The 22,697-nt window shown below is 44.7% G+C and overlaps 1 protein-coding gene across 6 annotated transcripts in view; it reads right to left on the bottom strand.

Annotated features, from left to right (window-relative positions):
* ZMAT4 (zinc finger matrin-type 4) overlaps positions 1–22,697 on the bottom strand; it is a 300,023-nt gene that overhangs the window by 223,681 nt on the left and 53,645 nt on the right. The window contains exon 1 of one of the 6 annotated variants that reach the window (XM_053401632.1): positions 22,189–22,607. The exons of 1 other annotated variant lie outside the window; for it this stretch is intronic. The gene's annotated coding sequence lies outside the window, so the exon portion shown is untranslated. Of the gene's footprint in view, positions 1–22,188; positions 22,625–22,697 lie in introns of those variants that run through there. 4 more of the 6 variants (XM_053401633.1, XM_053401630.1, XM_053401628.1 and 1 more) reach the window with 4 other exon arrangements.

Here is a 22,697-nt window from a genome sequence, read left to right on the forward strand (position 1 = left end):
GCAATATGGGAAAATGGGACTGGTTCTCTCAATATCTCACCCCCCCCCATCTAAATTCAGTTCTCTAAATTTCTGCTGCAATTTGTGCTGCAGGGAAATGTTTATTCTGCTAGGATATGCTTTTGAACGCTGTCAGCAGCGTGTCAAGGCCCAAGACACCACTGGCATGGTGTGACTGGGGCTGTGGGGACAGCAACCCCAGGCGCATGATTCTGAAGGCACAAGAGGGTACAATTTAAGGAATGGCAAAAGATACTATCGAGGTTATCTTATAATAGATAAAAAGGAAAGAGGTGGATTTTCAATGCCAGATTATAAACTTTACTACGAGGCATCCTGCCTGTGTTGGTTGAAGGAGTGGATAACTTTGGAAAATACGGATTTACTAGACTTAGAAGGATACGACAACAGATTTGGATGGCATTCTTATTTTTGGCATGACAAAGTAAAAGTTCATAAAGGGTTCCTAAACCATGTGATAAGAAAGATTTATGAAGTGTGGGACAGATATAAAAATCTGTTAGAACGGAAAACAGCATGGAGGCTTTCACCAACAGAGATATTGTCTGTCAAAAAGTTGAACATGGAGGGAACCTATGGTGAGATATTGATGGAAACCGAGAAAGGCTTAAAACTGAAACCATATGACCAAATAGAGGAAGTACTTACGGGTTGGTTGCAATATCATCAAGTAAATGATATATTTAACGGAGACAAAAAAACCCCAGGATTTGAAAATTAAAAAATCGAGATTCCAAATCGAACTGCTGGAGAGCAAAGTAAAATTGTTATCAAAAATGTACAATTTTTTGTTAGAATGGTATACAAAAGATGAAGAGATCAAAGAAGTTATGATAAAATGGGCTATTGACTTTGGGTATAATATTGAGTTTGAATCTTGGTCAAAATTGTGGAATGAAATCTTAAAATTTACTGCACGCATGGCCTTAAAAGAGAATGTAATGAAAATGATGTACAGGTGGCATTTGACACTGGTGAAGTCAGCCAAAATGTATAGGATGAGGAACAAACTATGCTGGAAATGTAAAGAGAAAGACGGAGATTTTTACCATATGTGGTGGACTTGCAATAAAGTAAAGGTATTTTGGGAACTGATCTACAATTAGTTTAAAAAGATGTTTAAATATACCTTCCCCCAAAAACCAGAAGCATTTTTGCTGGGTTTGATGGGAGAAGAAATTGCAAAGATAGATCAAAGACTATTTATGCATGCCACGACTGTGGCAAGACCTTTATTAGCCCAAAGGTGGAAAATGCAGGAATTACCAATGATCAAGGAGTGGCAGACGAAAATCATGGACTATGTGGAATTAGCCAAGTGACAGGTAGAACCTGGGATCAAGGCGACAAAAAATTTCAGAGAGACTGGAGTAAATTTATTGAGAATATAATTATTGTAAAAATCTGAAGATACTAGCGGGATTGAAATAAAGCCTGCAATGAAAAACCTGAAAAAACTTTAAATTTCTAGACCAAAGAGTCTAGATTATAAGGATACAAAGATCAGAAGTTGAGGATTTAAAGTGTGATATAAAGACTTGAAAACAAAAACCTGTTGAAGGGATGGAGGGAAGTCACGAGCTCAGCAGTGCAAAGAGTTTATTTTGTTTGTTGTTGTTGTTTAGTCGTTTAGTCGTGTCCGACTCTTCGTGACCCCATGGACCAGAGCACGCCAGGCACCTCTGTCCTCCACTACCTCCCGCAGTTTGGTCAAACTCATGCTGGTAACCTCGAAAACACTATCCAACCATCTCATCCTCTGTCGCCCCCTTCTCCTTGTGCCCTCCATCTTTCCCAGCATCAGTGTCTTCTCCAGGGAGTCTTCTCTTCTCATGAGGTGGCCAAAGTACTGGAGCCTCAGCTTCACGATCTGTCCTTCCAGTGAGCACTCAGGGCTGATTTCATTAAGAATGGATGCATTTGATCTTCTTGCAGTCCATGGGACTCTCAAGAGTCTTCTCCAGCACCATAATTCAAAAGCATCAATTCTTCGGCGATCAGCCTTCTTTATGGTCCAGCTCTCACTTCCATACATCACTACTGGGAAAACCATGGCTTTAACTATACGGACCTTTGTTGGCAAGGTGACGTCTCTACTTCTCAAGATGCTGTCTAGGCCTGTCATTGCCCTTCTCCCAAGAAGCAGGCGTCTTTTAATTTCGTGGCTGCTGTCACCATCTGCAGTGATCATGGAGCCCAAGAAAGTAAAATCTCTCACTGCCTCCATTTCTTCCCCTTCTATTTGCCAGGAGGTGATGGGACCAGTGGCCATGATCTTCGTTTTTTTGATGTTGAGCTTCAGACCATATTTTGCACTCTCCTCTTTCACCCTCATTAAAAGGTTCTTTAATTCCTCCTCACTTTCTGCCATCAAGGTTGTGTCATCTGCACATCTGAGGTTGTTGATATTTCTTCCGGCAATCTTAATTCCAGCTTGGGATTCATCCAGCCCAGCCTTTCGCATGATGTATTCTGCGTATAAATTAAATAAGCAGGGAGACAAAATACAGCCTTGTCGTACGCCTTTCCCAATTTTGAACCAATCAGTTGTTCCATATCCAGTTCTAACTGTAGCTTCTTGTCACACATAGAGATTTCTCAGGAGACAGATGAGGTGATCAGGCACTCCCATTTCTTTAAGAACTTGCCATAGTTTGCTGTGGTCGACACAGTCAAAGGCTTTTGCATAGTCAATGAAGCAGAAGTAGATGTCTTTCTGGAACTCTCTAGCTTTCTCCATAATCCAGTGCATGTTTGCAATTTGGTCTCTGGTTCCTCTGCCTCTTCTAAATCCAGCTTGCACTTCTGGGAGTTCTCGATCCACATACTGTTTGAGCCTTCCTTGTAGAATTTTAAGCATAACCTTGCTAGCGTGTGAAATGAGTGCAATTGTGCGGTAGTTGGAGCATTCTTTGGCACTGCCCTTCTTTGGGATTGGGATGTAGACTGATCTTCTCCAATCTTCTGGCCACTGCTGAGTTTTCCAAATTTGCTGGCATATTGCGTGTAGCACCTTAACAGCATCATCTTTTAAAATTTTAAATAGTTCAGCTGGAATACCATCACTTCCACTGGCCTTGTTATTTGCAGTGCTTTCTAAGGCCCATTTGACTTCACTTTCCAGGATGTCTGGCTCAAGGTCAGCAACCACACTACCTGGGGTGTACAAGACATCCATATCTTTCTGGTATAATTCCTCTGTGTATTCTTGCCACCTCTTCTTGATGTCTTCTGCTTCTGTTAGGTCCTTACCACTTTTGTCCTTTATTATGGTAATCTTTGTACGAAATGTTCCTTCCATATCTCCAATTTTCTTGAACAGATCTCTGGTTCTTCCCATTCTGTTGTTTTCCTCTATTTGTTTGCACTGCTCGTTTAAGAAGGCCTTCTTGTCTCTCCTTGCTATTCTTTGGAAATCTGCATTCAATTTCCTGTATCTTTCACTATCTCCCTCGCATTTTGTTTGCCTTCTCTCCTCCGCTATTTGTAAGGCCTCGTTGGACAGCCACTTTGCTTTCTTGCATTTCCTTTTCATTGGGATGGTTTTCGTTGCTGCCTCCTGTACAATGTTACGAGCCTCCATCCATAGTTCTTCAGGCACTCTGTCCAGCAAATCTAAATCCTTAAACCTGTTCCTCACTTCCACTGTGTATTCATAAGGGATTTGACTTAGATTGTATCTTACCGGCCCAGTGGTTTTTCCTACTTTCTTCAGTTTAAGCTTGAATTTTGCTATAAGAAGCTGATGATCTGAGCCACAGTCAGCTCCAGGTCTTGTTTTTGCTGACTGTATAGAGCTTCTCCATCTTTGGCTGCAGAGAATATAATCAATCTGATTTCGATACTGCCCATCTGGTGATGTCCATGTGTAGAGACGTCTCTTGTGTTGTTGGAAAAGCGTGTTTGTGATGACCAGCTTGTTCTCTTGACAGAACTCTATTAGCCTTTGCCCTGCTTCGTTTTGATCTCCAAGGCCAAACTTGCCAGTTGTTCCTTTTATCTCTTGCCTCCCTACTTTAGCATTCCAATCCCCTATAATGAGAAGAACATCCTTCTTTGGTGTCACTTCTATAAGGTCTTGTAAGTCTTCATAAAATTGGTCTATTTCAGTTTCTTCAGCACCAGTGGTTGGTGCATAAACTTGGATTACTGTGATGTTAAAAGGTCTGCCTTGGATTCGTATCGAGATCATTCTATCATTTTTGAGATTGCATCCCAGTACAGCTTTCGCCACTCTTTTGTTGACTATGAGGGCCACTCCATTTCTTTTACGGGTTTCTTGCCCACAGTAGTTTTGTTTGTTACTGTATTGCTATGTTGGAAATGTGTTAATTTTTTTAAAATTAAAATTACTTTTAAAAAAACCAAAACATTTGAAGGTGGACTTACCTAATTCACAAACTGAAACCCAGCCGTCTTTTGAAATCCACAATTCTCTAAATTTTGCAGTATAGTTCTACAGCCAAGTAAGGTGTACACAGACACACACCTGGATAAAAGTGTACTTAAGCAATGCACACACAAAAATTCATTGTTTAGGGGATATAGTTTGCAATAATGTAAACAAAAATATTTACATTATGGAGAAATTCACACTAAAATGCTGGTGAATTTTCACGAGGACTTTTTAAAAAAAGAATTTACAAATTGATGTAGAAATGCAGAGAACAGAGGGGAGCCAAAATTGACAGATTCATCTGCTCGCACCTCTGGTGGCCTTGTGGTAACTTAGTAGTGAGCATACTGCAGGGGTGAGATTCAGACCAAGAAATCTCCTGGCTCACCACTTGGTCTTTTGTCCACTTCCCATTCTGGTGAAGGAGTTTTGCTCACTGGCAAAGCTCCTGTGCAAATGGTCCCAGTTCAGTGGAGGCTACCACTGCCCACAGCTACTGGTCAGGATTGCTATGGAGCATCTCCAGTGCCAGCAAATGCCAGGTGCTTGTGGCCAACCCAGAGGGATCTATTTTCCTTCTCTTCCATATGCTTTCTTATCTTATTCAGTAGAACATCACAGGTCACACAACCCGACGTGAAACTCTCACAGCAACTGGGGATCACATGCTGAAACATGGACCGAGGAGGGTGACCAAGATGGTCAAGGGTCTGGTCAAGGGTTCCTAATGAGGAATGGTTGATGAAGTTGGGTATGTTCAACCTGGAGGAGACTGAAAGGAGATATGATATGATATCTCAAGGGCTGTCACATGGAGGGGGGAACAAGCTTGTTTTCTCCAGTTCTGGAGGGTAGAACTCGAATCAATCGCTTCATATGACACGAAAGGAGATTCCGACTATAATATTTAGGAAACCTCTGATGGCAGCCCTGTATAGGGAAGCTTTTTAAGGTTTAATGTATTACTATGTTTTTATATATGCTGGAAGCCTCCCAGAATGGCTGGGGCAACCCAGTCAGATGGGCAGGGTACAAATAAAAAAATAAAAAATGACGATGCTGCTGCTGCTGCTGATTAGGAAGAACATTCTGACAGGAAGAGCTGTTCGACAGTGGCGGTTGTGGACTCTCCTTTCTTGGAGGTTTTTAAGCAGAGGTTGAAAGGCCATTTGTCATGGATGCTTTAGCTGAGATCCCCGCATTGCAGGAAGTTGGACTAGATGATCCTTCTGAATCTATGATTCAACTGAAAGCACTTAATAGAAGGCAGCCTTCTTACCTCCTAAGCCCTGTCAACTACCGTTTGTGCCCCCTGCGGGAGAATAACCATAAAGCAGAGAGGGGCACATCAGAGCGTGTGGCCAGGGATGCTACACATTGGTGCATTGAGAGGGGTGCTAGAACAGCCCCTCCCCCCCAGCCAGCAAGGCCCTATGATGGTGATCACAGCCATGCTGACCAGGGCTAATGAGAGCTGTGGTCCAAAGCGCTGGTGGAAGGGCTCCCACTTGGGGAAGGCCACACTATAAGGAAAGAACAGCAGTTTCATTTCTATAGGAAAAAATATGTTCTCTTTAGCCACCTTTTGCTAAATGAGACAAAACCGGTGATCAGGGAAGAAACAAGAGCATTGCAGTTAACAAGAAATTAACCCAGCAATAAAATTAGAGAGGAATTAGGAATGGCTCCCCGGGGAGTGTTTCCTCAAGTCAAGGTCATTCTGTGAACTAGATATCCCTTGACAACTTTATTTCCTTCTAATTAATAGATATGTACGTGAGCAGCAAGACTCCCAGAGAAAACGGCACCCCCCCACCCCCGCAGCCAACCTTGAGCCCCATGTCTGCGTTTTGGCTGCGCCGGTCATGTTACCTGGCAGCTGGCGCCAGCAGGGGCTCCTACTGCTGGGAGGAAAGCAAGAGCATCAGCACATTGAGCAGACGCGGTAAAAGTGCCAGCCGGCACTTTCATGTCAAGGTGACCAGGAGCGGACGGAGCTTTGGGCAAAGCTGCAGAGAGTCAAACATCAAAGACTGGGGGACTCTTTCAGCAAGGCGGGGGGAGGTTTTGTGCACCCTGAGGGCCACCTTCCCGTCTGGGCAACCTTTCAGGGGCCACATAGCAGTGGGGGTGGGTGGCAAGAGGCAAAACTGGGCAGGCAATTGAAGTAATGTTCACCTTTGCCCAGTAGGGTAGTTTTTGCACACTTTCTCTCTTCTCCATCCAGGCAGGCATTTTCAGAGTTCAAGGACACATTCCAGGAGGCTGCAAACAGGGCAAGGGAGGGCTTGGCCTGGGGAGAGGGGGGGTGGCTAGGGTGGCCTGGAGAGAGTTCCAAGGGCCACAGAGAGAGACCTTGAGGGCCACTTTAGCAGTAATCTGCCTCATTTGGAGATGAAACGGGGAGGGGGGGTTACAAGCATGATAAGATACTTGCTACAAAATAGCAGGGATGAGCCAAAACTTACTTGCCTATTCGGCACAGTAGGAAGGGAGGGAGACCCTTACTTGTCCTCCACAATGTCACCACGTGATCAATGTGATAGCTCTCCTTTCGTTTACTGAAGCCCAAGCCCCCTGTAACTGAGATGTAGGGTCAGGATGCTGTCCATTCATGAGGTAGCCTCTGGTCAGATGGTGGTCATCCACATCTCTAACACAGGAATGCAGAAGGAACAGCAGGCAAGGAGGGGGCAGGGCGAGAAGAGCCACGAAGAAAACAGGCAGCCGAAGGGGAGGTACCAGAGAGCACTGAACAGGTTCAAAAATAGTAAATATGCCTAAAACCTTCTCCAGAAGAGGAACATTGGTAATTTCAAGGGCAGAAGCAAACTGCTTCCTCTCTCATGCCTCCAAATACCGCCCTTTACTGCTACTCTGAAAACAGAAATAAGATCAGAAGGGGGAGGGGATCTACACACCTCTCTATAGCTGTTGGTGAGTGACTCGCATCTGCCACTATCACATGTAGTCCCACCATAAGTATCTGGTGTCTGTGGAGGGAGCACCCGGCTCATAAATTCTCCCAGATCAGATCTGCCCATATTCCCTGGAAGAGTTTCTATGACAAAGATCTGGCTCATCCGTGCAATACATCACTTTATCTCTTGCCATGTGATTGCACTGAGCTGAATCGGCTAAGTGTCTCTGTTACAAGCATTCTGTTTGAGTTGACATTGGACGATACAAATGTTCTTTCCTTGGTGATTAATGTGTGATGGCTCATTTTCACACACACGACAAAGGATGAACTTGCACAACCAAAATGCAAGTAGCTTTTTAAGGAGAGTAGCAAACTGTAATGGGCATCATATAAAAGGACCTGTGCTCCTTCACGCTCCCTCGCTTATAGTCACCCTGTTTCTGTCTTTTAGTTATGTAGGATATAATCACATTTTAACTACTAGTGTTTATCCCTTACCTGTTTTAAGTCTTATTTGCTCAGTTTATCCTCATATTTTTAATCTTATGCTGGTCTGTGACCAAAATAAAGTTTGATACTGATACTGATACTGATACTGATACTGATACTGAATGGGCATCACGAAAGGGGAAGGGGCTGTTGTCTTTGTCCATAATTTGAGTACTGCCTACATGGTCCAAAACATCCACTGTCCACCTTTGCCTCTGATCTCACCCACTACTGGAATGTGGCCTTTGGACTGAAAAAGGTTCCCCATTCCTGAATTACACATACCCAATGCACAGCAACACACAGCCTAATACCCAGTTTGTTAGGATCAGCATGACCGAAATCCTATGCATTGTTTTTTCCTGAGAATAAACTCCATGGAATCAGGAGAGGTTACTTCTGACTGCAGAGATTCTACTTGTAAAAATGTGTTAAGAAAATACATTTGCCGCACTGAAACAAAATCTTTAGCTTTTAATAATAAATGCAAACCATATTGCAAAGAAGTGCTACCATTTAAAATGCTAGCCTGAAATAGAAACTCCATGAAAGAAAAGGAAAAATATCCATCTTCTGCTTGATTGTTTTTCTGATTCTCTGGCTTCCTCAGTCCTAATCTGTCACAAGCAAACTTGAAAGACTCCTTAACACCTCACATATGTGCTGGAACAAAAGATGTTTGTCAGTTGTGCTGATGCTCTGACAAATAATGGCATCACTCCTGCTCTGAAAAAAGTCCCAAAGCTGAGTCCCACTGTACTACACCATTGCAAAAGATGGGGCAGAATTTTGATTCAGTTTTGCATTTGAAGGCAAACTTACTTAATTTTTGCTTTCTGGAACCATATGGGAATCAAAACACTGCCATCCTTCAACATTCACACTTCGTCTAATCTTGCAGTGCACTTCTCTGGCCAAGTAATGTGTATAAAATGCATATTGTTGTGAGTTTGTGGGTGCCAAACACCCTAAATAGCCAGACCTGGGTGTATTAAGCCAGACTCATGTGTATTAGGCTTTGTATGAGACACTTATAATTCCCCAGACCTGTGTGCATTAAGCTGTGTGTTAGACACCTTTCTAAACCCTAGGAATCAGGATGTGTTAAAAACAAATTAGATGATAACCAGGGGGCAGGCCATTAAATAAACCAAGCATCAAAAGGACTCTGACTGAGATGGCCAGTGGATGGGGCCCCTCCCTCCCTCAGCAGTTGAGTTATGTGACCAGGAGACACAAAGCAGCAGACAGAACATGATGTCTGCTTGGATCAAGGGCTGGACCTATGGAGGAAGCAAGACCCTCCTGGAGTGCTGATGCTCTTTTCCAAAAGAAAACACAGACCCTGAGTAAGCGTGACTGGAATCTCACATTGCTCAGAGATTGGCGCGGGCTGCAACAATATTTTTTTTAAAAAAAGATATTTATTGAGATTTTCCACCCTAATACATTAAAAAATCAAAAAACAAAAAACAAAAAAGTTAAAAACACAAAGTTTACAATCCGTATTTTCAATAACATATTTCCCTGACTTCCCCACACCTCCCCTTCTTATATTCCAATTCAAATTGTTAGTTCAACAAGTTCTTATCCCCAGTTTTTGACCTTTTTATATTTAATTCATTTTAGAAAAACCAATTTTAACTTATAAACATCAATATTTGTACATCAGTGCTCATTTTTAAAACCTTTTTCTAAAGTCGACACAAATTCCCCAATTTTCATACTAATAACAAAACAAAATTTAAAAAACCAGATTATAATTGTGCACCCTTTGGATTCCCAAACCCCACCCCACCCTTTCCCGGTTTCGATCCCCAACAAATGTCCATCAGTCTTAGTCTACTATCAGCCTGGAGACCTCACGTCCGAGGCTCTTAATTCTCTCTCAATTCCTCTCTGCTGGTTTTTTTGGTAGTCCTTAGTATTAAACACCAGATCTCGGAGAAGCTCTGTCCCAATAGGGTCCATGTTTCTTCCAGCCAGACCTCCATACTTAAAAGTGGAGCCCGAATCTTGTTTCTTACTCCTTTTAAGTCCAAATGTCCCGAAAGCTCCAACTTCCACCTTAATCAAATTTGTAATCCATAGGTCTTCAGATCTCCACATAAGGAGATCTCTCCATTCTTCAATCTCCAATTCAGACCAGATTTTCATCATCCAGTACTTATTTTCCTTTGTAACCATCATGTCAGGCCTCTGGCTCTCCTTTGTCATCTGCAACATTACATCTCCTCCTTCCTTTTCCTCAAAAACAACATATATCTCTTTCTCCACACTCTCAAATCTCTCAAGTTTCTCTTCTTGTCCAGCTGCATGAACTTCCTGAGTCAAATCCTTATCAAATTCAATGAATTTGTTTACTGTTAAGTCCAGAGTTGCAACATTGGTAGCCAAAACATCAATTTGGCCTTGTAACTTTCCCAAGAGAAGAAAAACTCTGTCCAATTTAGCTTGAATTTTTCCTCCTTCAGCCATTCTCGTAATGTCCCAAAACCCACTCTAGAGGGATTTTGGTTACTTAATCTTCCTACCAGTTCAAATCCAAAAATCAAGTTAGTTTGTATCAGTTCTTCCTTGTTTTCAACAAAATATAACCAAATTGTAACAAATATATCCAGCAGAGACAGCAGAAACAAAGTTCTCTTTTTCCTTCTTGACAGCTAATTTGACAGCTGTCAAACTCTTCTATATCTCCTCAACAGGCTCTCTCGCGGATCACTCCCAGGTCTGGGGGGGGGGGTGGCACTTCAGCTCTCAAAATTAGCTCTTATCCTCCAGTAAAATTACTTATACTGCCAAATCGTGAAATTAATGTCTTTTACCCAATAAAGAAGAAGAAGTTCTCTCGACCTTAGTTAACTAGTCCTTGCTTTAAATTATTTACAAGACGGGGAGACGGACTTCCTGTTTGCGCCTTCCCCGATCGTGCCTAATTCAAAAAAAAATTTTCTTTGCAAATCCAATTTCCGTACTACTCACAGGTTGTTGCTTTTAAAGTCCAATTGTTCACAAGAAGAAGTCAGCGCTCTCCGACCATGGCATGCGGCTTCACTCCGCAGGAGAAGCAGTCGACTCTCAGCACCGCGCCGCTCGCCCCGTCCCGAAGCTTTTAAAAAGGCTCCTTCGCGGGTCGGGGGGGCGCAAATGGTCGGGCTGCAACAATATACTAGGATAAGGTGTTAATAAAAATGCACATATTAGCAGAAATAACAAAAGCATGTGCTATATTTTGGGGGAATGATTTGCAAAAATGTGTACATTAGGCAAAATTGAAGACCATTTTGAGAAATTTGCATTAAAATGCTGGTGAATTTTCATGAGAATTGGGATGTACCTGCAGGTGTGTGCACACAGGAGAACAGCGCTTGCAAGTGATATAATTTCTTTCCAGGGCATACTGTGATCAAGCCACAGCTAAAAACACAGCAGCAAGGGCTGGTTAAAAAGCTGGCAACTATTAGGACAAGGAGGCAGAAATAGGTCTCCTGCAGTTTGTAACAGATTTAACAACAACACAGTCCTATTTTAATCTCAGTTGTTGGAGATCTGATGGGACTGATTCAATTGTTTATTTAAAAAGGTGCATGGATATAACACATGAATAGCAGAAGGCATGTGTTGAGATCAACAGGATCTGAAAGAGTATTATTCTCCTGCCCTCCTTCTCTCTCTCTCCTCCCCCCCCCCCGCCCCCCGGCTGTGGGGTTACATCTATGCCGGATGCAACAGCCATTGGGAGGTGGGGAGGTGGTGAAATCAATGCTTTGTAGCAATATGTGGGACTGCATTGCATTTTTATGAATTATGAAATGCCCAAGGCAAGCCCTGAACGTCAGACTAACCTAAGTTGGGAAACAGAGCTTTGGGGTGAGCCAACATGAACCTGAGAATATTATCATGGAGATAGCAGTATAGTTTAGGAAATATGGAGCAGAGAAATGCTTCAAAATTTACAACAAATCAGCCTGTTTCTGGTCTGGGCAGGTTCTGCCTGTCCATGCATACATCTTTTCCATCGTATTTCCAATTATTAGCTGCATTTTTTAAAAAAAGCCTCATGAAGATGCATATTTAAAATGTTCTTTCAAAATACTATTGAAATATGTACTTTATCTCAATGTATGCATTTCTAAACAGTGCACATTTTAAGAGCTTGCTGGTATCTTTCTGAGCCACAAAAATGGCTCAGAATCCAAGACACTCCACAGACATCCAGATCCACATGTTGGTCCCTGATGTGCAGAGTGGATCAGTTTGCTTCAGGATTCATATAAATCAAATTCTGTGAGCATGCCTAATGGACAACAACTACTACAACAACATAACCTTAAGCAAACCTTCTGTCTTGCACAAAGGCACAATCTCAAAAGCTTCTGCTGCCGATTCCAGGAGGCTTCAAATGTAAAACATGCTGCCCCTGGCAATTTGGGGAGAGGGGACTGAATTAAGGACTTCTGTATAGAAAAAAAACCTGGGAGCCGACTATAGGGAGAAAGGGTGATAATTTCACTGGGATGGGGGGGTCACAGAGAGACTGGCCGCAGAGTAGAGGAAAGAACAAGGTGTTTGTCTTTCCAGGTGACTCTCCAGGGATTGATGGAAATTACTCAGCATAACACAATGCAAGCGTCAAGGGATAACTATGGGCCAGCCCTGCGCTTGAGGATGAGACACAAAAGCTGCTGTTTAACAGGAAGACTTTATTATACAGTCTAGCCAAACTAGACAGCATCTTAAAAAGTAGAGACATCACCTTGCCAACAAAGGTCCATATAGTAAAAGCTATGGTTTTCCCAGTAGTGATGTATGGAAGTGAAGGCTGGACCATAAAGAAGGCTGATCGCCGAAGAATTGATGCTTTTGAATTATGGTGCTGGAGGAGACTCTTGAGAGTCCCATGGACTGCAAGAAGATCAAACCTCTCCATCCTTAAGGAAATCAGCCCTGAGTGCTCACTGGAAGGACAGATCCTGAAGCTGAGGCTCCAATACTTTGGCCACCTCATGAGAAGACTCCCTGCAAAAGACCCTGATGTTGGGAAAGATGGAGGGCACAAGGAGAAGGGGACGACAGAGGACGAGATGGTTGGATAGTGTTCTCGAAGCTACCAACCTTGGGAGCAACACCACGTCTCTTTGCATCTTGTCACTCAAGGTATTCTGGGAAGGGGGGCTAGCAGGAAGTGGCACAAGGCTGTCTCCACAGCTTCCCACCAACTGCACTTTGGACCAAGAGCCAGCAGACATATCAGGAACCCCATCCCAAACATTTCTAAATGCCTTCCGAAAAGAGCAGAAGATTTGCACTCTTTTCCTTAGAGAAATGTTGTCAAGAAACTGGAAAAGAACCCATGGAAAGCTGGGTCTTTAGTGGAAGACTGACTGTATGAGTTAGAAGGGGCTGGTTAACACTTTCCTGGCAAGCTGCTTAGTTCTTTTCTCCCACAAGCAAAAAAGTAGTTGAGTAGAAAATTGGGTGGTGGGGAAGAACATCAGAAGATGGATCAGGCCAAAAGGAGTCCATCTAGTCTAGAGTCCGGTTCTCACCTTGGCCAACCGGATGCCACAACGGGAAGCCTGCAGCGGGCAGCTGAGTGCAGCAGCAGCAGCAGCACTCTCCTCACTTGTGATTCCCAGCAGCTGGAACTTATGGCAGTTCTCCAAGGAGCTCCAAGTGGCATACATGGTTCTTCCAATCCTCATTTAATCCCTACAACAAGCCTGTGAGGTGTGTTAGGCTGAGAGGCAGAATGACTGGCCCAAGGTCACCCAGTGAGCTTCATGGCAGAGCTGTGATTTGAACCCTGGTCTCCCAGGGTCCAGTGCTCTAATTGTTACACCACCCTGGCTCTTAGGATTAAGCCACCCCTACACACTCCAACCTGATTTTCCATTTTCCTTCTGGGGGTGGTAGGTGGCAAGGAGAGAATCACAGAATTACACATAAGGCGCAATCTGGTCCTAAATTTAGAGAGCTGCAAAGATTACCAGAGGGAAGGTGAGGGGAGGCATTAGGACACCTATGCCTTGATGCAGATGCAGGCCTTCAGTTTCTGTAAGGAGGTGATGACAAAGGAGCAGCGTCAACTGCTTCACCTGAGAGGTAGGTTTTGAGCAGAGATTTTAAGGAAAGCTGGCTTTGTGCTAAAGCCATAAAGGCTACACATGCACCACACATTTAAAGACTGCAACTTCCTCCAAACAATCCCAGGAACTGTAGTTTGCTAAGAGTGCTAGGAATTGTAGCACCGGGGAATATAGTTCCCAGAATTCTTTGTGCTTTAAAAGTGTGGTGTGTCCACGGTCAAAGTCTGCATTGGTCTCGGGCATGATGAAGAAGGGCCGTGACTCAGGGGCACAGCATCTGCTTTGCCGGCAGAACGCGCAAGCTGGTCTGGGATAGCACCCCCCCACACACACACACACCCTGAAATCCTGGAGGGCCACAGCTAGTCATTGTACGCACGACTGAGCTACAGAGGTGGACCAATGGCCTCTCTCAGTCTGAGGCAACTTCCAATGTTTCTAAGAGGGTAAAGGAGGTAGCAGACTTTATAGATTAGGCACTCCTAGATGTTTATGCAAGTTCCAGGTTACACTAGGGATTCAGAGATGAAAAAACACCTAACAACCAATTCTCTGAATTTGGCAGTGGGGGGGAGGGGTACCCACCCTTCTCTAAATTGCCAGGCCCACTTTCTTGTCCCCTTCCGTGCCCCTCTACTCACCAACCAGTCTGATGAAGAGTTTTGGAAAACGCAAAAGTTGCTTAAAATTTTGTGACATTTTGGCTGGCCTAATAAAGTTATTCGGGATGCGGGGGGTGCTGTGGGTTAAATCACAGAGCCTATGACTTGCCGATCAGAAGGTCAGTGGTTTGAATCCCTGTGATGGGGTGAGCTCCAGTTGCTTGGTCCCTGCTCCTGCCAACCTAGCAGTTCGAAAGCCCGTCAAAGTGCAAGTAGATCAATAGGGACCACTCCGGCGGGAAGGTAAACAGCGTTTCCGTGCACTGCTCTGTTTCGCCAGAAGTGGCTTAGTCATGCTGGCCACATGACCCAGAAGCTATACGCCGACTCCCTTGGCCAGTAAAGCGAGATGAGTGCCACAACCCCAGAGTCGTCTGCGACTGGACCTAACAGTCAGTGGTCCCTTTACCCTTACAAGATATTCACAGCAATCTTGGCCAACCGCCTAAAAATCTTCCTACACAAGTTAAGAGCCCCAGACCAGACTGGTCGCAATATAAGAGACCACATCAGGAAACTACTGAACCTGATCGAACACAGCAAGGCAACCAAACTCCCATTGACAATTATGTCCCTAGACATCCTCAAAGCCTTTGATTGCTTGGAGTGGAAATACATATTAGCAGTACTAACTAACATGAAATTTGGCCCCAACTTCCTACAAACCCTCAAACAAATATACTCCCAAGCCTCAGCAAAATGCCGGATTAACAATATGGAGCCTAATACTATAGCAATCCAAAGAGGCACAAAACAAGGATGCCCACTGTCTCCCTTCTTATTCATCCAGAATCTGGAACCTTTAGCAATCTGAATCTGAGCAGCCGCAGACATCAGACTACATTTTGTACGGACTTAAATACAGCATGTCAAAAGAGTCACGTTTCCAAGCATGTCTAATAACATCCCAAGCTGAAATTGCAGAGTTATGAGAAGCTCAAAGGGAAGGTGTGAGACTGGTTACATTATTTTCAAATAAGAGAGGTTTATAATCAAGATTAAAAAATTGGTTTCCAGGTGGAAAAATCAAAGCTGGAAACAGAATTGTTGGAACCCAATGCTAAGATATTGTCAAGAATGTATAATTTGCTGTTGAAATGGAGTACTGAGGAAGAAACAGTAAAATCTGCTATTGTTGTGTTTTATATTTTCTTTGTGCTTTTATTGTTCTACTTTTTTATTGTTAAACTTAATAAAATATTATTTAAAAAAAAAAAAAAGGTCGGCGGTTCGAATCCCTGCAAAGGGGTGAGCTCCCATCGCTTGGTCCCTGCTCCTGCCAACCTAGCAGTTTGACAGCACGTCAAAGTGCAAGTAGATAAATAGGTACCGCTCCGGTGGGAAGGTAAACGGCGTTTCCGTGCGCTGCTCTGTTTCGCCAGAAGCGGCTTGGTCATGCTGGCCACATGACCCGGAAGCTGTACGCCGCTCCCTCGGCCAGTAAAGTGAGATGAGCGCCGCAACCCCAGAGTCGGTCACGACTGGACCTAATGGTCAGGGGTCCCTTTACCTTTACCTTTAATAAAGTCATTGCCCTTCAGTGAGGTCTTCGCAGGACACAGCTAGTATGGTGTAGTGGTCAGAGTGCTGGACTAGAGCCTGGGAGACCTGGGTTCAAATCCCCCTCTCAGCTACAAAGATCAGCTGACAGACCTTGGACCTGGCACAGTCTCTCAGCCTAACCCAACCTAACTCACCAGTAGGAAAGGAGATAAACAAATACAAGAAAAACTGAGAAGATACATAGACATCCCACAAACAGAGCATTCTGAAGGTGGAGAGAGACTGGTGTGATTTAGGATCTTATGTTCATATACACTCCCCATTTAATCTTCATCTGGCTTTCCCCCAATACCTGATAACCTCCTCAAAAACCTACTGAGCAATCACCAAATGGAACTCTTGGGTCAAACATGGCAAAGTGAGTCTCTAGAGCAACATCCATGACGGTTCACACCAATAAATCCTGAAACATGCAACAAGAAGGATTTGCCCCAGGAATGTTGGCTGTCTCTACTATTGCTGTGCCAAAATTTTCTCCTACAGGCCCCTGCTCATCAATTAATAAGAAAGCAAATTGTATTTGAAAATTATGACCAGAGAGGGGAAATTTCAGTGAGATTCTCATGGGTAAGGTACAGAGTTATAGTTGAGCTCACCTTACTTTTGAATTTTTGTGAGTGGCCTTTCTCTTGGTCCACAGTTCATCTCACCTGTGATCTGTACTCTGCTGTCTTCCCAGGTGCTCACACTTCAATCAGAGCCCAGGGGAAGAGCCTCCCAGGAGGCTTTTTTGAACCAGGAAGTGTAGGAAGCTGGAAAAATGCTAACTGAAAATAAAAACACAGGTGCAACACTTGACCACCTCACAAGGGCAAGGGCTCAGTCACAGAAATGATAATGAAATCACCAAGTGTGCTGTGAAGGAAGCGGGGGTGGGGGGTGGGGAATGGAAGTCTCTTTCACAGAGGCAGAAAACATCTGAGAAATCGAGGCACAAATTTCTGCACAGGACTTGTTTCTAGATTTTTTAGCGCACTCGCCATCCTTCTGACCTTCACATGCTCTGCTGCACACTGCTCTCTGACAACGCCACACTTCCAGAGCTGCAGCATGGAACACCTACAACAGATTCTGCCACCAGACTTTGCTCCCACCTTTTGCACCACTTTCCCAGGAGGTTGTACAGGAGGTTTTCTTCTTGTTAAAATATCTCTCCACACCCCCCCCCCCCACAAACAAGAAAGGTGGGAAACATCCAAAGGTATAATAGAAAAATAATTTATTGTATTTTATTTTAAAAGTTTATTCATTGTGTCACTGTTTCCAGTGGGAAAAGGCATGTGTAAAGATTAATTACTCAACAGTGTTATAATCTAAAAAGGAAAGAACAGAAAGTCAATGTTTTGGGCAAACTTTTTTTAAAAAAAAAACACCTACATGTTTTCCTTCTGTGAATTAGTACAGCTCTTGTTTTTAGAATCACTAAACATCCTCTAGCAGATAAGGTAATTCTGCACAGACCTGCAGAGGAGGAGAATCACTGCGCCGAGCAAAAAGTATCATACAACATCATCGCAGCAAGACTCCAGACTGTCTTCAAGGGGTAAGATTTAGAATAAAATTATCTTGGGGAATTTTCTGAGACCTGCTAGAATTGTCGTCTTCTTGTTTCCCCCCGAGAGAATTCTCCAGGGTTGCACCAAGACACCACATTGCCAAAGCAACATTCAGCAGCATAAGGCTTGCAGTGCTATGCGCATCCACCTGCAAGGAAGCCTCTGATAACTCAGGGGGACTTACTTCTGAGTAGACATGCAGAGGCTCAGAGTGTGCATTTGACTTGATTTCTTCCACTGAAATCCACCAGGGCTGCTGCAGCTGGCTTTGGAGCAGGTTTAAGGTGGCCAAATGCGGAGAGGACAGACAGGCCTCTTGCCACACCTCTCATCAACTTCCTACACACCATACATTGAAAGCACATTATGGCTTCCCCCAGTGACTCCTGGGAACTTTCATTTATACCCCACAGAGACATCAGAGAGTTGTGGAGTTTGAAGGGATCCCGAGGACCCTTGCAATGCAGGAATCTCAACATGGGTCTCCCATCCAATTTGAAACCATACTGGACCTTGCATAGCTTTGCAAATGTGCTAGTGGTTTTATTGCTGCACAATTTGCCCTGTCCTCCTTTGCACCTCGCCAGCCAAAGTGGCCCTTTACTTTTTTAAAACATTAGAACAATATTTTTATAGCTTTTAATCATCTTATGGATATCTCCTTGATAGCTTCAGAGAGGCAACCCAGAAGCAAAATGGATCATCAACTGGCGGCTCCGAGAGCGAGGCTGAGCCAGATGCAGGAAAAGGGCTTGTCTACTTCTTCTACTGACCTGTGTGGTAGGCAACACCTCCTGAAGTTCCCTCGGCTACACAACTACTTTGGGGATTGGACTAGATGACCATTTGGGTACCCTTCCAACTGTGATTCTATGATTAAAGGTACATAAGCCTCGTCCTAATTTGCTGCTTCTGGGCCACCCTACTGAGAGCACTGCCTGCACTCCCTGCCCCCACCAAACAATATGCCAGAGGCGACAAGTGCAGAGGGAGTGGCATCTGAGGCAAGGGGACTTGCTTAGCACTCCTTTTCTTGGGTGGATCAGAACATCTATGGCCCACCAGGGCTCTCCCCAAAACTACCTGCCAACTCAGACCCCTCACACGAGAGCAATTTAAAAAGTGATCCGGGTGAAACTCCCCCATGCCTGTGCTGCAGCAACCCTCTCAGCAGGTGAGCAGGTGTGATCTCTGTGCTGCCACAGTTCCTGCTGCAGCTCACTCTTCAGCTACAGACAGGTATTCTCCCCATCACCCCCACCCAGGAAAGTGAGAGATACCCCTTGCTCCTTTCTCAAGCTCCGCCCCCCATCCTCCTGTTGTTCTCTTCCTACAGCAGATGAGTCATTTGTCTGCAACCCTCTTTCAAAGCATCTCTCCTAATATTCTGTCTCAAATCAAAAGCCTTTCCCAGTTGGCAGCCGAACAAATCCTGCAGAGTCTCCGGAAAGCAAACACAGACTCTCAAGGAGGAATCCGTCCACTGCCTTCAGAAACCCGCAACTCTCTTACGCTTCGTCAAATGCTCTGCTTTTGCCCATCCAATGGAGCCACTGATACAGTCAAAGATTGGGGTGGGGTGGGGGAGGAATCGCTGGGGGCGAGAAGATCGCCCTGCACTCTCCGACTCTCTCTGCCTTTCTCTCTGGCCTGCGGGGGGTGAGGCTGCCTGTTGAGGCATATATGAACACATTTGTGCAAGAATACACACACGCGAGGGGGGGGTCGGGGCAGCAAGCAGCCAATTGCTGTTATTCTTTGTTAAGGCTTGTTGATTGATGGTGCTGATTATTGGTAGTATTAGCATTTCAGTTTCTGATCTGCCCTTCACCCAAGAGGTCCCAGGGTGGGCTTCAGAAATTTAAAACACACAATATTAAAATCAGTGCAAAGCTAATGCAATTAAAAGAAGGTGACGGGTCCTAAAATATAAGATCTCTGGTGCCAGGATGAAGAGGTGCATCTTCAGTGTTTGGATCAGTTCAGGTTGGAAACATCAATGTCATTCCTGCACCTGACAAAGTGGAAAGCCCTTTCTTAGGGAAAGCCTGAGTCTGTGCACAGATTATTGCTTGTGTGGGAGGAGGAGGGGTCTTCCCAGAGAACCTGCATGCAGAGGCATCATTGGCAATGGTGTGCTCCCTCATCCTCCTGTGGTTGCTGAGCAAATAGGTTCAACAGGTTTTGGTAGTGCTTCAAAAACCTGCCTCACCCATTGGAACTGGGCTTGCAGCTGACAATATAAAAATGAGCATGCTGCAGCAAACATTGCCTCCCCCAGACCACTCTTAAAGAAGACTCCTCATTCTCCAGCCCAAGAGTATATGGGACACACCAGATCAATCTGAGCAAGCATACTCAGGCAGTGCTGCTCTCCATTCCTATATGGATAAGCAAGCCAATATGGGGAGGTGAACCAGAAACCTCACTAACCCATCAGCCTGGGACCACAAATGGACAGGCCATAGCTCAGAAGCAAAGCATTTGCCTAGCACACCAAGTGTCCCAGGTTCAATCACCAGCATCTTCCCTTGATATCAGGCAACAGGGAAGGAACTTTGCTCAAGATCGTAAGCTGCTGGATTTCAGAGCAGATGATAATGCTGGGATAGAAATGCAGACCAGCATTCTAAGTCAATGTAAGGCACGTTCAGATGCTCAGCCCCACACACATGGCTGTGGGCTTGGCTTGGGTGCAGATTTAATGTTCTGTTTGCCTCAGACACATGTTGAAAGCTGGTTTTATTAGGTAAAAGGACCCAAGTTCAAATCCAGCCCATTCCACCTATGAAAACACAGCTGCTATAATATTGCCCAATCTGTTTTTGCCCTGCCAGGCTGTATTCACGCATGGGGTATAAGAAAGCCATTGCCCTAAATGTCCCACAATTGCAATTCAAAAGCAAAATCTATCCTGGCTAGAACATACTTTCTAATGAGAACTGGTGCTTTCTACCCCACATTGGAAATGTCCACACATGCGCTGAAACAGTGTGAGGCTCATGGCCATTATATGAAGCTGCATGTGTGAAACCTCTTCTCCAGTCTTTTGGTTTTTATCCTTTTCCCCCAGCCCCAAGTTCCTTAAACTGAGGTTTCATATTACTGAGGGTTGGCAATTCAGAGAGTGAGAGTGGATACCCTTTGAATAATAGTAATAGCAGTAATCATCCTCACCTGACTTTTCTTTAAATAAGTAACCTTAAATATATTTGGCTGGTGACGCTTTTCCTAGGATGGGAAGAGGTGCTGAGCAAATATTTACCTATTAAATTTCTGTGGGTCAGGGCTCTTAAAGACACAGGAGCAAGCCCAGTTAGAAAAAGACAGCATGCATACCCACCATAGGCACCCCACTGAGGTGTGCTCTGAGCTCCTGCCTATATCCAGGCTGACAGCATGGGCTCAACTGCACAACTGCAGAAGCAAAATGCCAGGAGCTCTCTATACCCAGCCCTCTGTGAGCCACTTCAAGGTGGCTTGGGGTGGGGGCTCCAGAGGATCACAGGTTAAGTGCAGGACAGGCATGCTCAAGCAACATTTGCTATCCCAGAAGGGGATAACACTTTGCACTTGGGGTCCTCTTGATGCTGCTGTGCTACAACTCCCAGAAGCCTCAGAAGCCAGCGTGGCCAAGGATGAAGAGTGAAGGATGGTGGGAGCTGGAGTCCAGCAACATCTGGGAGGCCCCACAGGTTCCCCACACCTGGTTTAGAAGCACTGTGACAAAAAAAGCTTTCCCAAATTCCTCCTCCTGTTGTTTTAACTTCTAAGTGCAGGATGCCCTCACTTCCTTGCAAGAGTGGCTTTCTAACAGCCCTTGAATGGTCCCTGAATGTCAACATTTTTTGGCTTGCAAACCAGAGAGCACCGTTGCATGGCTGCCTGTCTGCAGACATCTGCAATGTACTAAACAAACTTCACGTGGACAAGCCAGGATCTTGGGGACGGACCAGTCCAAGTTTGACAGCTCACACGAGGCCCCCTCTAAAGTTCTGAATTCAAATGGTGCCCATATTTACTCAGGAGTAAGCACCACTGAACACAGTGGGATTTACTTCTGCATTAGCACATATTGGAGGATTGCATACTTTGAAAAAACACTCACACACGCCAGGTCTAAATAGATTTACCTCTCATGGCACAACAAGGATGATCAGACTTGGCAACGCTTTGGACCTTGCTGCTGCTGCTCACTCACACACAGCATTAAAAATGCTCAGACTAGTAGTTGCTGCTGTTTTTACAGGCACCTACACTGCCAGTCCTAAAAAAACCCCTGCCCCGCATTACTCCCATCTTAAAGTTAGGAAGGGGGAAGCAATACAGAGGTACCATATTGCTGCTGCTGTTTTTCAGGCAAAGAAGAGAAGCTAGTAGACCATTTTCCTTTTCCACACAAGCGGCAGAAATTTTCCTAATAAAAACTTTTCTCTGGCTGCTAAAGCATCACAGACCCAGACCATATGATCCACCCAGGTGGCAGTACCTTTCACCAAGGAAGACAGGAAGGAGGCAGCAGGAGGCAGTCCAGGGTTGATGCTACAGCAGCGTTCCACAAACACCGGTGCTTAGATTCCTGCTTCCCCTCTCACTCTGCAGCCAGATCTTTCAGCAGCCCAGACCAACTGGGCTGGAAATGCATTTAGTAATTATTTGCCGGATCTCAAGCCCCACCTCCAGGGCTCCGATTGGTTGGTTGATCCTATGCTGGCCCATCTCGGCTTTAGTGCAGCCTCCCTCTCCGTTTAGCTGCTGTTGTTATCAAGAGCGTTGGGGAAGGCTAATTATGTGTTCTGTAGACAAGCTTTGGATCTTGCGATGTGCCGACTGGTGTCAAGGGAAACAAAGGAAGTTCTCCGAGGTTGGAATGGAAGCAGGTCACGTGCCCTGCGAGCCCCTTTGAGAAATGGTAATCATGTCAGCTCCTCAATAGTATATTCTCGTAGCAAATCGCATTGGTGCCCAGCTGATTTCTGCAACCTGCATATTTTATGC

The sequence above is a fragment of the Podarcis raffonei genome, chromosome 8 (assembly GCF_027172205.1).
Source record: "Podarcis raffonei isolate rPodRaf1 chromosome 8, rPodRaf1.pri, whole genome shotgun sequence".
In the NCBI taxonomy this organism is placed as follows: Eukaryota; Metazoa; Chordata; class Lepidosauria; order Squamata; family Lacertidae; genus Podarcis; species Podarcis raffonei.